The following is a 15,643-nucleotide window of genomic DNA, read 5'->3' as shown; positions in this document are numbered from 1 at the left end:
CTCTGGAACGCATTGCCAGAAGTTGTGGTAAGAGCGGATAGCGTAGCTGGTTTTAAGAAAGGTTTGGACAAGTTCCTGGAGAAAAAGTCCATAGTCTGTAATTAAGACTTGGGAGAATGTTGCTACTCCTTGTGTTTTGGCCAGGTACTAGGGACCTGGATTAGTCACCATGAGGGCAGGCTACTGAGCTAGATGGACCATTGGTCTGACCCAGTACGGCTGTTCTTATGCTCTTATATGTGCCAAGTATAGGACAATTAAGCCATTGTAACATCACTGATGAGGTTGGCTCTGAAGCACTGTGGAATGAGGCATTATGACATCACAATCTCAGCTCTGGAATGTTGCTTTCATTGGTGTTCCGGAATCTTGCTATTCTTTGAGATGCTGGAATGTTGATAATCCTTGGGTTTTGGCCAGGTTCTAGGGATCTGGATTGGCGACTGTGAGAACGGGCTACTGGGCTTAATGGCCATTGGTCTGACTCAGTATGGCTGTTCTTATGTGTGCCATGTATAGGACAATCAAGCCATTGTAACATCACAGATGAGGTTGGCTCTGAAGCACTATGGAATCTCAGCTCTGGAATGTTACTCTCATTGGGGTTCCGGAATGTTGCTATTCTTTCAGATGATGGAATGTTGCTACTCTTTGGGCTTTGGCCAGGTTCTAGGGATCTGGATTGGCCACCGTGAGAACGGGCTACTGGGCTTGATGGACCATTGGTCTGACCCAGTAAGGCTATTTTTATGTTCTTAACCCAAATCAATTGTAGAATCTCGCTTGGAAACTCCACACAGTCTTGGCTAAACCCCGACACTGACACTATTTCACAGCTCTATTGCTGCTGTGTCAGGGATATTTGTTTACAGTGCTGCTTGCAGTGCTGTAGCAATTCAACCCGTCATGCTCCTCACCTTTATAGAATTACCCAGGAAAAGCAGGTGAGCAAATGTACTCTTTTTGAGGCAGGTGTGTCTGTTTGTTACACAGTATGGGGAAATTTTGTAAATGGTGCTGAAAAATCAGTCCAACACAGAAAATACTGTGGTGTCTGATGTTACTGGTGCAGACTTTATTATATCGAGAAGAAAATCCACAACTTTGGAACAGTGAAAATCATCCATAGCTATAGGAATGGAGACGGATCCAACACAGTCTGTGATTCGACCACAAAGTCTTCTTCAGGGGTCCTATGGGTATAAATTTATGTGACAGAAAAAAATCATCCCTAAACTGAGTACTCTTTATAAAATAACGCTAATGGTGGAATTCTTCAACAGGCGCTAACCGCGTTAATGCCCAGTAATTCCTATTGGCATACACTAACACGATAGCATCCTTTGATGAATTTTTTTGTTTTGTGGAAACTTCATTCCATAAAAACTTATTTCGATTTTTCATCTTTCAGATTATTGGTACAATCTCTGATTCTAAGCATTTTGGACTACTGCAATTTTGTGTATTTGACCTCCTATAAGAAGACTATTAAAAGGATGAAAATTATTCAAAATACAGCTGCGCGTTTAATTTTCAGTTTGAAAAAAATCAGATCATAGAAACATAGAAAGATGACGGCAGAAAAGGGCTACAGCCCACCAAGTCTGCCCACTCTACTGACCCACCCCTCAAGTCTGAGTGCCTTACTAGGCCTCTGTAGGGATCCCACGTAGATGTCCCATTTATTCTTAAAGTCAGGCACGCTGGTGGCCTTGGCCACCTGCTCTGGAAGATTGTTCCAGTGACCCACCACTCTTTCCGTGAAGAAATACTTCCTGGTGTCACCCTTAAATTTCCCTCCTCTGAGTTTGAGCGGATGCCCTCTCGTGGCCGAGGGTCCCTTGAGTAGGAAGATGTCATCTTCCACCTCGACACGACCTGTGATGTATTTAAACGTCTCAATCATGTCCCTTCTCTCCCTGCGTTCCTCCAGAGTGTAGAGCTGCAATTTGTTCAGTCTCTCTTCGTACGAGAGGCCCTTGAGCCCCGAGATATTCCTAGTGGCCATCCGTTGAACCGACTCGACTCTAAGCACATCTTTGCGATAATGTGGCCTCCAGAACTGCCCACAGTACTCCAGATGAGGTCTCACCATGGTTCTGTACAGTGGCATTATGACCTCATGTTTCCTGCTAACGAAACTTCTATTGATACATCCCATCATTTGTCTTGCCTTGGATGATGCTTTCTCTACCTGTTTTGCAGCCTTCATGTCTGCACTGATGATCACTCCCAAGTCTCGTTCTACTGTCGTCCTAGCTAATGTTTCTCCATTTAAGGTGTAAGTTTTGCACGGATTTCTGCTACCGAGGTGCTTGACCTTACATTTCTTTGCATTGAAGCCCAGCTGCCATGTCGAGCTTCCAACGCAAGCAGGTCCTGCGTCATACAATCCTGCAAATTACTTTCCCTTACTGTATTGCATATTTTGGCGTCATCGGCGAATAATGTTACTTTACCCTGAAGCCCTCGTGTCAAGTCCCTTATGAATATGTTAAAAAGCTGTGGACCCAGGACCGAGCCCTGCGGCACTCCGCTGGTCTCCGATGTTTCGGAGAAGGTGCCGTTGACCACCACCCTCTGAAGTCTACCACTCAACCAATCATTGACCCATGTAGTTAGTGTCTCACCTAACCCCATTGATTTCATCTTGTTTAGAAGCCTGCGGTGTGGGACACTGTCAAAAGCTTTACTAAAATCCAAGTACACTATGTCTAGAGACTCCCCGGAGTCTAACTTCCTTGTTACCCAATCAAAGAAACCGATGAGATTGGATTGGCATGACCTACCCCTAGTGAATCCATGTTGATTGGGATCCCTTAGATTCCCCTCCTCCAAGATCATGTCTAACCTACGTTTAAGTAGTGTTTCCATGAGTTTACACACTATCGATGTGAGACTTACCGGTCTGTAATTTGCAGCCTCTGCTCTGCAACCCTTTTTGTGCAGAGGAACGACGTTAGCTGTTTTCCAGTCTAGGGGGAATCTCCCCGTACGTAGGGAGAGATTGAAGAGCATGGCTAGTGGTTCCGCCAGGACACCACACAGTTCTCTGAGCACTCTTGGGTGCAATTTGTCTGGTCCCATGGCTTTGCTCACCTTGAGTCTTGCCAGTTCGCTATAAACGTCAGCTGGTGTGAACTCAAAATTCTGAAATGGGTCTTCCGCGTTTGGGTTTGCTTCCAGCTGAGGGCCATGTCCAGGTGCCTCGCAGGTAAAGACCGAGCAGAAGTATTCATTCAGTAGTTTGGCTTTGTCGGAGTCTGCTTCTACATAATTCCCATCCGGTGTTCTAAGGCGTACTATTCCGCTGGTGTTCTTTTTCCTATCACTAATATACCTGAAGAAGGATTTGTCCCCTTTCTTAATGTTCTTTGCTAGATTTTCTTCCACTCGGAGTTTAGCCTCCCTAACTGCTGTTTTGACCGCTGCAGACCTGGTTCTGTATTCAATGTTAGCTTCTCCTTCCCCGGTGCGTTTGTATGACAGAAATGCTCTTTTTTTCTCCTTGACGAGGTATGAGATTTCTTCCGAGAACCATTGAGGTTTCTTGTTTCTTTGTTGTTTATTAACCGATTTTATGTAACGGATAGTTGCCTCCTGTAGGGTCCGTTTCAGGGTTGACCACATAGCTTCCACATTATCCGTTTCCTCCTGATCTTGTAGCGTCTGTTGGACGAAATCTCCCATGCGTGCGAAGTCCTTGCCTCGGAAATTGAGTACCCTCGTTTTTGTTTGTGATCTAGGGAAGCTCTTCCTAAGGTTGAACCATACCATGTTATGGTCACTGGAGGCTAGCTTTTCTCCCACCGAGACCTCCGAGACGCTTTCCCCGTTCGTAAGTACCAGATCTAGGATGGCCTGGCCCTAGTGGGCTCATGTACCATTTGTTTAAGCCGTACTCCCTTCATGGACGTTAATATCCTCCTGCTCCCACAAGTTGTTACACCTTACTATAAAAAGTTACACTGGCTTCCAGTAGAAGCGAGAATAATTTTCAAATTTGCTTGTCTATGTTATAAAACAATATTTGGCCTTGCTCCAAGTTATCTCGTCAAACATTTCATATTATCTGAAATTAACCGCAGAACCCGTGGTATCTCATTGTTTTCTTTTCCACCTTTAAGAAGTTGTACATGCAAAAGATTTCTTGAAAGGACTTTGGCCTTCCAAACAGGTAAATGGAATAAGAATTTAAGTGGCCTGATTATGTCTTCCCTTTCCTATCAGGATTTTAGGAAATTATTGAAAACTTATATGTTATATTTGTACAATGAATCGCTAATTTTATTTCATTGGTGGTACTGAATTTGTTAGCTTGTATTATCACTGTGTTTGTACAGTTTCCCTCTTGTTGTTAACCACACTGAACTGCGAGGTATTGCAGTCTACAAATAAAGTTATTATTAGAGCCGATTCCCGCACCTAAAGTTGAGCGCTAGAATTTACACCAGCCGAAACCTTGTATAAATGCTGGCACCCAAATCATTAATGTTAGTCAAAAATCCAAACCAATCATATTCTCATAAACTAAACTAAACATAGAAAAAGTAGACAGGGACAGATTTTTTAAATTAAGGGGCACCACAAGTACAAGGGGGCACTTGGAGAAATTGAAAGGGGACAGGTTTAGAACAAACGCTAGGAAGTTCTTTTTCACTCAGAGGGTGGTGGATACATGGAACGCGCTTCCAGAGGCTGTTGTAGACAAGAAAACATTAAATGGTTTCAAAGAAGGTTTGGATAGATTCCTAGAAGAAAAAGGGATTGGGGGGTATAGACTATTGCTCAGGCAATGGGCCTGATGGGCCGCCGCGGGAGCGGACCGCTGAGCAGGATGGACCTATGGTCTGCCTCAGCGGAGGCAACTTCTTATGTTCTTATGTTCTTATGTTCTTAAACTTATATACCGCATCTTCTCTATAAGTATAGAGCTCGACACGGTTTACAAAATTAAAAGGGAAGTACATTGAGAATTGGTGGAGAGGGTAGCGGAAATTTACATTTTTTAAAATAGCCAAGTTTTCAGGTGTTGTTCAGTCTTTTGTTTAGCGAATAGTAGTGCTCTAGGCAAATAATTGCCTACTGAGCCTTCAGAAGTGGCACTCCATGGTGGAAAAAGCCACCAAAGTTTAGCGCTATGCTTCCTCATCGGCTCACAACAGAGCATCCTAGTTTATCATAAAGCTGGAGCCCAGACACACTTTCAATGGAACTACAAATATATAAAGTTTTTTTTAATATGTGTTATTCGGGGGGGGGGGGGGGTGTTTTTTTTGTATGGACCTTCAGAATGCAGCCGGGCAGCATATGCTACCGGTTGCTAATGTCTTCGTCAGTCCAAATTTTATTGAGTTTTATTTTAAAAAAAATAAATAAATATACTGCATTATACAGACCTTGAAGGAAAGGACAACATTTACTGAAATTCTGTAGCTGCAGGATCTGGACAGACTTCCAACCCATGTTGATGCCCGAGAAACTGACCATTATTAGGATTAGACTGTGGGACGGGCAGCGTTCATAGAAAACATTTGGATTTTGATACGAATGAAGTAAACATTAATTGAAATAAAACCCCATCCCTCCATAAAAAGATTATATTGTTCCTATAGCTGGCATCTTAAACACATCCTCTCTTGGTCTACCCTGAGACGAGAGGGGTGGGGGAGATTCCGGAACACTCTAGTGAAAAGAATTTGTATTCACAACACATTGGTTCAGTAACATACATTGTGACACAGACACTATTCTCCTCCTTGGTCGGGCCGGTGGGGTTTGAATATATCGTTCGGGTAGCAGACTTCTGTGTCAGGTCCAGCGAGAGCATCCACCATAACAGCAGTGACCACTGGCTCAGAGAAGAGGACCATTGAAAGGTTCACTCTCAGAGGGACTCCTTTCCCTGCAGCCTTCAGCTCACAAAGGAACAAAGACACTCAAGGTCTGTGGAAGGCATATTAAAAAGGGGAAATGCGGGGGGAGGGGGGGGAATGCAAACCCTACCTCAAGCCTACTGTATCCAAATCATATTCGAATATGTTCCTCCCCAAAGTACAAAGCCTCTTATTTATGAACCAAGGAAAAGATTTGAACAAAGGAGCTAAGAACATGTAATCCTCAAATAGGTATAAAACAGGATTTATTTTTTTTTTTCTCACTAGAAATGGTAATCCACTCTGTCAGTTGCAGGAGCTGTGTGCAGACGAAAAGAGAGTTTCAGAGGATAGGCCCTTGCCTCAGAGCAGTATACGAACAAAGCCCGGCTGATTAATATTCAGTGGGGATTGTGCAAAGCACATACTTGGTCTGGGTTTTACAATACTGCAGTGCTGTTTCAGGATGAGGTAACACAACTGTACCGAAATGAACTAAAGTACCGCTTTTTGCTTTTGGCCGCAAGTGTTAAGTTGGGATACACTGAGGACTTAATTGGCTGCCATCAAACGCTAGGTAAGTACTTAATTTGGCAAGGGCTAGTGTACATAATCTTTATGCCAGTTCTGCGTGAAAGAGGCCAAATCTTTTGTTTTGTCGGTTCATCTTGGGCACAAAAGATTCATGGTAGAATTATACCTTTCAATAAAATAAGTGAAGTGTAAACCTTTCTTGACATTCTATGCCCTTGGAATCTATGTGAAAATTCTTGCAAGCCCCTCGGCTCATTAAAATACGCTTACAGTGATCTCAGGTTGCGGTTAAGAAAGGTTCCTGAAGCCATGAGATAATCTAGAAGGCTGTAGTAATTTATCTGTAACTGGCCTTGAGCTGCCACTGGAAAGGCATAAGCCAGGGGTGTCAAAGTCCCTCCTCGAGGGCTACAATCCAGTCGGGTTTTCAGGATTTCCCCAATGAATATGCATGAGATCTGTTTGCATGCACTGCTTTCATTGTATGCTAATAGATCTCATGCATATTCATTGGGGAAATCGTGAAAACCCAACTGGATTGAGGCCCTCCAGGAGGGACTTTGACACCCCTGGCATAAGCTAAAAACAAACAAACAACTATTTATTGTTTAAACAACATTATCCCAGGACAAGCAGGCAGCATATTCTCTACATGTGGGTGATGTCACCGACGGAGCCCCCTAGCGGACGTTTTCACAAGCAGACTTGCTTGAAGACCTTCAAGCTTGCGATTGGCCCGCGTATGCGCGCGTGCCCCCCCTGCCCGGTCTAGGGCATGCGTCTCCTCAGTTCTTTGTTTTCCGCGGAGCCAGAAGCACTGCTCCCTTGCTTCGCACGATATCGTTGTCCCTCTTGCACCGCGTCTTGTTTGGTTAGTTTATTTTGAGTCGCTGTGCTCGCGTCTGTGTTTTTCTTTCTTTTTGTTTGTTTTTCAGTTCGTATCTTTTTGACTGGGTTACCGGTCTTACTCTGGCCGCCTGGCCTCGAGGGGCCGCAGCCAACTTTTTTCTTATGTCCCGGCCTCGTTCCGGGTCTAAAAACTGTACTAAGTGCAACCGGGTTTTCTCCATCACCGACCCTCATCGTTGGTGTGTGGAGTGCCTGGGTGCAGTGCACCGCGCTGAGTTGTGCCCCCGTTGTGCGACTTTGCAACCGCGGGCTCTTTGTAGGAGGGTGGCCAAGATTCTCCAACTCTTTGGCCCCATGGATCCTGCGGGACAGGCCTCGAGCTCGGCCTCGGCGCCCTCGTTGGGCGCTTCGGCCTCAAAGTTCTTGGGGGCCTCGAAGGCTCCGGCCTTGACCCCTCCTGTTACTCCGGCCTCGGGTAAGTCTCCTCTTTCCTTCTCAGGTGTGCCGGCAAAGAAGCCTACCTCCGAGTCTCATGTCAGTGCCGCCTTGTCAGCATCTTCGAGACATCACTCTAAGCGTGCCTCCTCACGTAGGGAATACTCTTTCTCGAGGTCACTCCTGAAGGAGCGCACTGCTGCACCTAAGACCCAACCATCCTTGGTCTTGGTGCTTATGTTCGAGGACATGCTTAAGGCTATTCTTACCACACAAGCTTTCCTTGGTGGTAAGCCAACTGTTCCCGACTTCGACTCCTCTGACCTCGGTCTCGACCCAGTCTCGGTCTGACCAGCCTGAGCGTCCCCTTGTTTCTCGAGGCCCTGCCCGTAAGACTTGCCGGGTTCTCTCGAGCGATTCTTCATCCCCCAAGTCACCTGTAACTTTTCGGGGATCCAGGCCAGGGGGCCGTTTTCCCCTGCTACTTTGTCAAGGTTTACCCCTCCTAAAAAGCCACGGTCTTCTCCGCCCCTTTGGGGCAGGTCTCCGACCGCGAAACCTTCTAGACACACGCTTGTCCTCGAGTTGGACTCTGGGTTGTGTTCCCCATCGAGGCAGCTACCAGCCTCTAAGGGGTCTTCGAAACCGGTGGAGGAATTTTCCTTTACCCAGTCTTCCCCCAGGCCTTGCCAGCTAATTCCTCGGACCCTGGGGTCTTCTCCGGCCCACCTAACACGGGGTCGTTCCTCGACACCCCCAGACACTTTAGTAGAGCCTCTTCAGTCTCCCTTTCGCGGGACTCTGAGGCCCCGGCTTACTATTCGAGGGAAATTTCTCCCTCTTTCTCGGCTGCCCCCAGATCTATCTCGGGGTCTCCTCAGGAGGATGAGTCTTCTTCTCAAAACTCCTCTTTTACTCGTTTCATCTCCAGTCTGAGTCCCGTTATACCCAGGAATATCTGGAGGAGATGGGTGTTGATCATCCGCCCCGCGAGGCGTTGCGCTTGCCATTGCACCAGGTTCTCTGGCAAACCTTTCTCTGGAACCTGGAGACCCCCTATGCGGTCACGGCCATTCCCTCCAAGTTGGAGTCCCGTTACCAGACGATTCTGGTTAAGGGGTTTGACAGTTCTCAGTGGTTGAGTCTTCCTTGAAGAAGTCCAACCTCTCTAAGGTTTACGCTGCTCTCCCTCCGGGCAGGGAGGGCCGTACGATGGACAAATTTGGTCGCCGTCTTTACCAAAACTCAGTGATGGCGAATCGTGTCCTTAACTATAACTTTATCATCACGTCCTACCTCCGGTTCTGTGTGGAAGCCCTCCGCTCGTTCCAGAAGGACATACCGGATTCTCGGCGTCAGAAGTTTCGTCTCCTCGAGGAGACCCTCTCCCAGCTCCACCTCTATATGTTTCAGGCAGCTTACGATGCCTTCGAGTTTGTCCTTGAGGGTCACGGTCTTTACGGTCGCCAAGCATTGCCTTGCTTAGCTCCGCATTGTGGATATGGATCCGAATCTACAGGATCATCTTGCCAATCTCCCGTGTGTGGGTCGTGAGCTCTTCGATGATTCCATCGAAGCGGCCACCAAGCACCTATCGGATCATGAATGGTCCTTCACTTCTCTGGTGAAACTTAAACTGAAGGCCCCTCCGGATCGGCAATACAAAATTCCTCTCCGGAGGTACCCACAGAAATCTACGCATGCCTTCTCTCAGCCTCCTTCGAAGCGACTGCAGCAGCAGCAGCAACATTAAACTAAGACCCAGCCGCTGATTCCGGCGAAGACTGGGCCGTCCTTTTGACAATTCCAGTCCGAGTCTTTGGGCTCCCTTCCTCCTGGAGCCTTCCCCCCTCCCCATCAGGGGTCGTCTCCATCATTTCTATGCCCAGTGGGAAAGTCTTACCACCGACAGTTGGGTGCTTTCTGTCATCCGGGGAGGGTACTCCCTTCACTTCAGTCACGTACCCCCGGACCTGCCTCCAAGAGAGTTTCCTTCTGCTCGGTCTCAGCTGCCTCTCCTTCTGCAGGAAGCTCAGGCCCTTCTTCACCTTCAGGCAGACGAGGAGGTTCCCTCGGACCAGTGGAACACCGGATTTTATTCCCGGTACTTTCTGGTACCCAAGAAGACGGGGGATCTGCGTCCAATCCTGGACCTCCGTGCTCTGAACATGTTTCTGGTCAGGGAATGGTTCAGAATGCTCACCCTTCCTACTTTGTACCCCCTCTTGGACAAGGGGGACTGGCTGTGCTCACTGGACCTCAAGGAGGCGTACACCCACATTCCAATACCCCCGGCCTCTCACTGGTATCTGAGATTCCGGGTGGGGGATATCCATCTCCAGTATCGTGTTCTTCCCTTCGGCCTGGCGGCCTCTCCGAGGATCTTCACAAAATGTCTAGTGGTGGTTGCTGAGGCCCTGCATCTCCGCGGCCTGCAGGTGTTTCCCTACCTCGACGACTGATTGATCAAAGCGTCCTCTCGCCACGAAGTTTTGCGAGTGACGAATCAAACCATCTTGCTCCTTCGGAGCCTCGGCTTCGAGGTGAACTTCCCCAAGTCTCAGCTCTGCCCGTCCCAGTCTCTGGAATTTATCGGAGCGGTCCTGGACACGGCTCGTCTCTGCTCCTTCTTGCCTCAGCCTCGACAGGAGGCCCTTGTTCGCTTATGCCGGAGGGTAGCCCATCTGTCTTCGGCCCCGGCTCGGCTCATAATGGTCCTCCTAGGTCACATGGCCTCCACAGTTCATGTGACTCCTTTTGCCAGACTTCACCTCCGTATTACTCAAAGGACTCTGGTGTCCCAATGGAACCAGGATCGAGACCCTGTCTCTCGACTCATTATCATGACTCCTTTGTTGAAGCAGTCTCTCTATTGGTGGATGCTCTCTTCCAAACTTCCCAGAGGTTTTCTGTTTCATGCTCCTTCTCTGCAAAAGGTCCTCACAACAGACTTGTCGGCCTACGCTTGGGGTGGCTCATCTGGATGGTATTCGCACTCAGGGTCTTTGGTCCAGTGCCGACTGCCTTTGTCACATCAATCTGCTGGAGCTTCGAGCGATCTTCCTCGCCCTGAAAGCCTTTTGTTACCTGCTTCATGACCGAGTGGTGCTGGTCCGCACGGACAACCAGGTCGCCATGTATTATATCAACAAACGGGGGGAACGGGGTCCCGATCACTGTGCCAGGAGGCGATGCGGCTCTGGGATTGGGCCATCCACCGCAACATATTACTTCGAGCGATCTACATTCAGGGCCAGCACAATTGTCTGGCGGACATTTGAGTCGTCTTCAGCCTCACGAGTGGTCCATCCATTCCTTGACTCTGCATCAACGTATTTGCTCACTGGGGGACTCCGGATGTCGACCTGTTTGCGTCCCTCCACAATCACAAGTTCCCTCGCTTCTGCTCCAGGGTATACACCCCGCTCAGACTCGAGGCGGATGCTTTTCTGCTGGATTGGATGAACCTGTTTCTGTATGCGTTCCCTCCATTCCCTCTGATTCTGAAGACTCTCGTCAGGCTCAAGTCCACGAGTGCCACCATGATTCTGATAGCTCCTCGGTGGCCCCGACAACTGTGGTTCTCCCTCCTGTTGCAACTCAGTTCCAGGGAGCCTCTTCTGCCTGTTTTTCCTTCTCTGCTTATGCAGAGTCGGGGTTCTCTTCTTCATCCCAACCTGCAGTCTCTGCACTTAACGGCTTGGTTCCTCACGGCTTGATGCCCTCGTTCCAGTTCTCCCAGCCTGTGCTGGATGTCCTGGAAGCTTCTCGGAAGGAGTCCACTCGCCAGTGTTACTATCAGAAGTGGACCTGCTTTTCTTCCTGGTGTGCTACTCGACAGCAGGAGCCGCTGTCTGCCTCATTATCTGCTGTCCTGGACTATCTGTTACACTTATCTGGTGCTGGACTCAAGTCCTCACCAGTTTGAGTCCACCTTAGTGCCATTGCTGCTTTTCATCAGCCGATTGACAGGAAGCCTCTCTCTGTTCATCCTGTGGTCTCCCGCTTCATGAAAGGCCTTTTCCATGTTCGTCAGCCCCTTAAAACTCCCCCTGTGGTTTGGGATCTTAATGTGGTCCTTGCTTATTTGATGAAACCCCTGTTTGAGCCGCTAGTGCGGGCTCACTTGAAGTATCTTACTTGGAAGGTTGTGTTTCTTATTGCTCTCACTTCTGCCCGTCGGGTCAGTGAGCTTCAAGCCTTGGTAGCGGACCATCCTTTCACTGTCTTCCATCGTGATAAGGTAGTTCTCCGTACCCACCCTAAGTTTTTGCCTAAGATTGTTTCTGCGTTTCACATCAACCAATCCATTGTTCTTCCTGGTTTTTTTTCCGAAGCCCCATTCTCACCCTGGAGAAGTGGCTCTGCATTCTCTTGATTATAAGCGTGCGCTGGCCTTCTACTTGAAACGCACTGCTCTGCATCGTTCTGCTCCCCAGCTGTTTCTCTCTTTCGACCCTAATCGTTTGGGTCGCTCTGTTTCTAAGCGGACCATTTCTAACTGGTTGGCCACTTGTATCTCCTTTTGTTACGCTCAGGCTGGTCTCTCCCTGCCGGGTCGAGTCACAGACCACAAGGTCAGAGCGATGGTGGCGTCGGTTGTTTTCCTCCGTTCGACTCCACTTGAGGAAATCTGTAAGGCTACTTGGTCCTTGGTTCATACGTTTATCTCACACTACTGTCTGGATACTTTCTCCAGGTGTGATGGCCATTTTGGCCAGTCCGTTTTGCAAAATCTGTTCTCCTAAATTTCCATCTCTCCCTCCATCCCTTTCTGGTTAGCTTGGAGGCTAAAGAGCGACAAATCGCCAGGTCCGGACGGCATACACCCAAGGGTACTCAAGGAACTAAGGAACGAAATAGCTGAGCCACTTCGACAGATATGCAACCTATCCTTAAAAACTGGAGAGATTCCGGAGGACTGGAAAATAGCAAATGTCACGCCCATCTTCAAGAAAGGCTCAATGGGAGACCCGGGAAACTACAGGACGGTGAGCTTGACCTCGGTCCCGGGAAAGATGATGGAAGCGCTGATTAAAGACAGCATCTGGGAACACATCGAAAACAATGGGCAGCTAAAGTCGAGCCAGCATAGCTTCTGCAAGGGCAGGTCATGCCTCACGAACTTATTATACTTCTTTGAGGGGGTAAACAGCCAGGTGGATAAAGGGGAATCCATAGACATCATTTACCTTGACTTCCAAAAAGCCTTCGACAAGGTACCACATGAAAGACTGCTAAGGAAGCTATAGAACCACGGGGTGCAAGGGGTGGTCCACCGATGGATCAAAAACTGGCTGGCGGACAGGAAACAGAGGGTTGGAGTAAAGGGCCATTACTCAGATTGGAAATGGGTCACGAGCGGAGTTCCACAAGGGTCGGTGCTGGGACCGCTTCTGTTCAATATATTTATTAACGACCTGGAGGCGGGAACAAAATGTGAGGTTATTAAATTTGCGGATGACACTAAACTATACAGCAGGATCAAAACCATGGAGGACTGCGAAGACCTCCAAAAAGATCTGACAACGCTGGAAGAGTGGGCCAAAAAGTGGCAGATGAGCTTCAACATAGGGAAATGCAAGGTCATGCATATTGGGAAAAAGAACCCGATGTTCACTTACAAGATGGGGGGATCACCGCTAGGGGTGAGCAACCTTGAAAGAGACCTGGGAGTGATGGTAGACACAACTTTGAAGGCGTCGGCGCAGTGCGCCACTGCCTCAAGGAAAGCGAACAGAATGTTGGGTATCATTAAGAAAGGTATCACGACCAGGACGAAGGAAGTCATCCTGCCACTGTATCGTGCATTGGTGCGCCCACACCTGGAGTACTGTGTCCAGTACTGGTCGCCGTACCTCAAGAAGGACATGGCGGTACTTGAGAGAGTCCAGAGAAGAGCAACTAAGCTAATAAAGGGTATGGGGGACCTCTCATATACTGACAGACTGAAAAAGCTGGGGCTTTTCTCCCTGGAAAAGCGATGACTCAGAGGAGACATGATAGAAACCTTCAAGATCATGAAGGGCATAGAAAAAGTGGACAGGGACAGATTTTTCAAATTATGGGGAACCACAAGTACAAGGGGGCACTCAGAGAAATTGAGAGGGGAAAGATTTAGAACAAATGCCAGGAAGTTCTTTTTCACCCAGAGGGTGGTGGATACATGAAACACGCTACCGGAGGATGTGATAGGCAGAAGCATGCTACAGGGCTTCAAGGAGGGTCTGGACAGGTACCTGGAGGACAAAGGGATTGAGGGGTACAGATAAGAGTAGAGGTAAGGTTAGAGGGATAGGATTAGAGGTAATTTGTAAAATTAGACAGAGACCACTGTTCAGGCAGTGGGCCTGATGGGCCGCCGCGAGAGCGGACCGCTGGGCGAGATGGACCTCTGGTCTGCCCCAGCGGAGGCAACTTCTTATGTTCTTACATGTAGAGAATATGCTGCCTGCTTGTCCTGGGATAAAGCACAGTTACTTACCGTAACAGGTGTTATCCAGGGGCAGCAGGCAGATATTCTCGCAACCCACCCACCTCCCCGTGGTTGGCTTCTTTGCTAGCTATCTGAACTGAGGAGACGCATGCCCTAGACCGGGCGGGAGGGACCACGCGCGCATGCGCGGGCCAATCGCAAGGTTGAAGGTCTTCAAGCAAGTCTGCTTGCAAAAACGTCCGCTAGGGGGCTCCGTTGGTGACGTTACCCACATGTAGATAATATCTGCCTGCTGTCCCTGGATAACACCTGTTACGGTAAGTAACTGTGCTTTATCCACATACCTCCTCATTCCCTCTCCCCTCTTTTTTTTTTTTTTTTACAAAACCGTAGCGCGGCTTTTAGTACCGGCCGCAGCGGTGACAGCTCCAACGCTCATAGGAATTTTATGAGCGTCAGAGCTGTTACCACCACAGCCGAGACTAAAAACCACACTATGGTTTTATAAAAGGGGGGAGGGGAGGTCAATCATTTAAGCACCATTTGCACGCTTAAATGTATAGAATGCTAGTGTATACGCATATGAATGTACACTTATGCACTTAAGTGATAGCAGACAAATCACACGGTGCAAGGGTGGCATTCAATGGGAGTGGCATAGGTAGGGTCCCCATGCTATATTTTGACATACACGTTTATACCAGCTATAGACGGGTATAAGTGGCCATGGCTAAATATAGATACTCAGGTGCTGTTATAAAATGGTACTCAGTGCATGACACATGACATTGGCGTACCTAAATTGTAACGCCCAGTTATAAAAGTACGTAAGAATGGCCATACTGGGTCAGACCAATGGGTCCATCTCACCTGGTTTCCCGTTTCCACAGTGGCCAGTCCAGGTCACAAGTACCTGGCAGAAACACAAATAGCAACATTCCAGAATCCTAAAGAGTAACAAGATTCTGGAATCCCAAAGAGTAACAACATTCCATGCGATCCCAGGGCAAGCAGTGGCTTCCCTCATGTCTGTCTCGGTAGAGACTTTTAAAATACTAAAAGGTTTCGACAAAATGGAGCAAGAATCTTCGTTATTCACATTGTCAACAGTGACTCGAACAAGAGGTCATGGACTAAAACTTAGGGGAGGCAGACTCAGGACTAATATCCGGAAGTTCTGCTTCACACAGCGAGTGGTGGACGACTGGAATGCTCTCCCGGAGGAGGTTGTGACAGACCACCATTCTGGGATTCAAGGGCAAGTTGGATGCACATCTTCTTGCAAATCACATTGAGGGACACGGGCAAACAAGGTGTCCATTAGAGAACACCTAGCTTAGCCTCCGTGTGTGCAGGTCGCCGGACTAGATGGACCTAGGGTCTGATCCGGTGATGGCATTTCTTATGTTCTTATGCATATTATGGACTCTTCCTCCAGGAAATTGTCCAAACCTTTTTTTAAACCCAGTTACGCTAACCGTTACGCTAACCGCTGTTACCATATCCTCTGGCA

The 15,643-nt window shown here is 48.1% G+C and overlaps 1 protein-coding gene across 2 annotated transcripts in view; it reads left to right on the top strand.

Annotated features, from left to right (window-relative positions):
• The window catches only part of EPAS1 (endothelial PAS domain protein 1), a 308,169-nt gene that overhangs the window by 252,524 nt on the left and 40,002 nt on the right, over positions 1-15,643 (top strand). The gene's annotated exons all lie outside the window — the stretch shown is intronic.

This window comes from Geotrypetes seraphini, chromosome 3, assembly GCF_902459505.1.
Source record: "Geotrypetes seraphini chromosome 3, aGeoSer1.1, whole genome shotgun sequence".
In the NCBI taxonomy this organism is placed as follows: Eukaryota; Metazoa; Chordata; class Amphibia; order Gymnophiona; family Dermophiidae; genus Geotrypetes; species Geotrypetes seraphini.
Note: the sequence above shows the minus strand (reverse complement) of the source record. Positions and strands in the feature narration are given on the sequence as shown.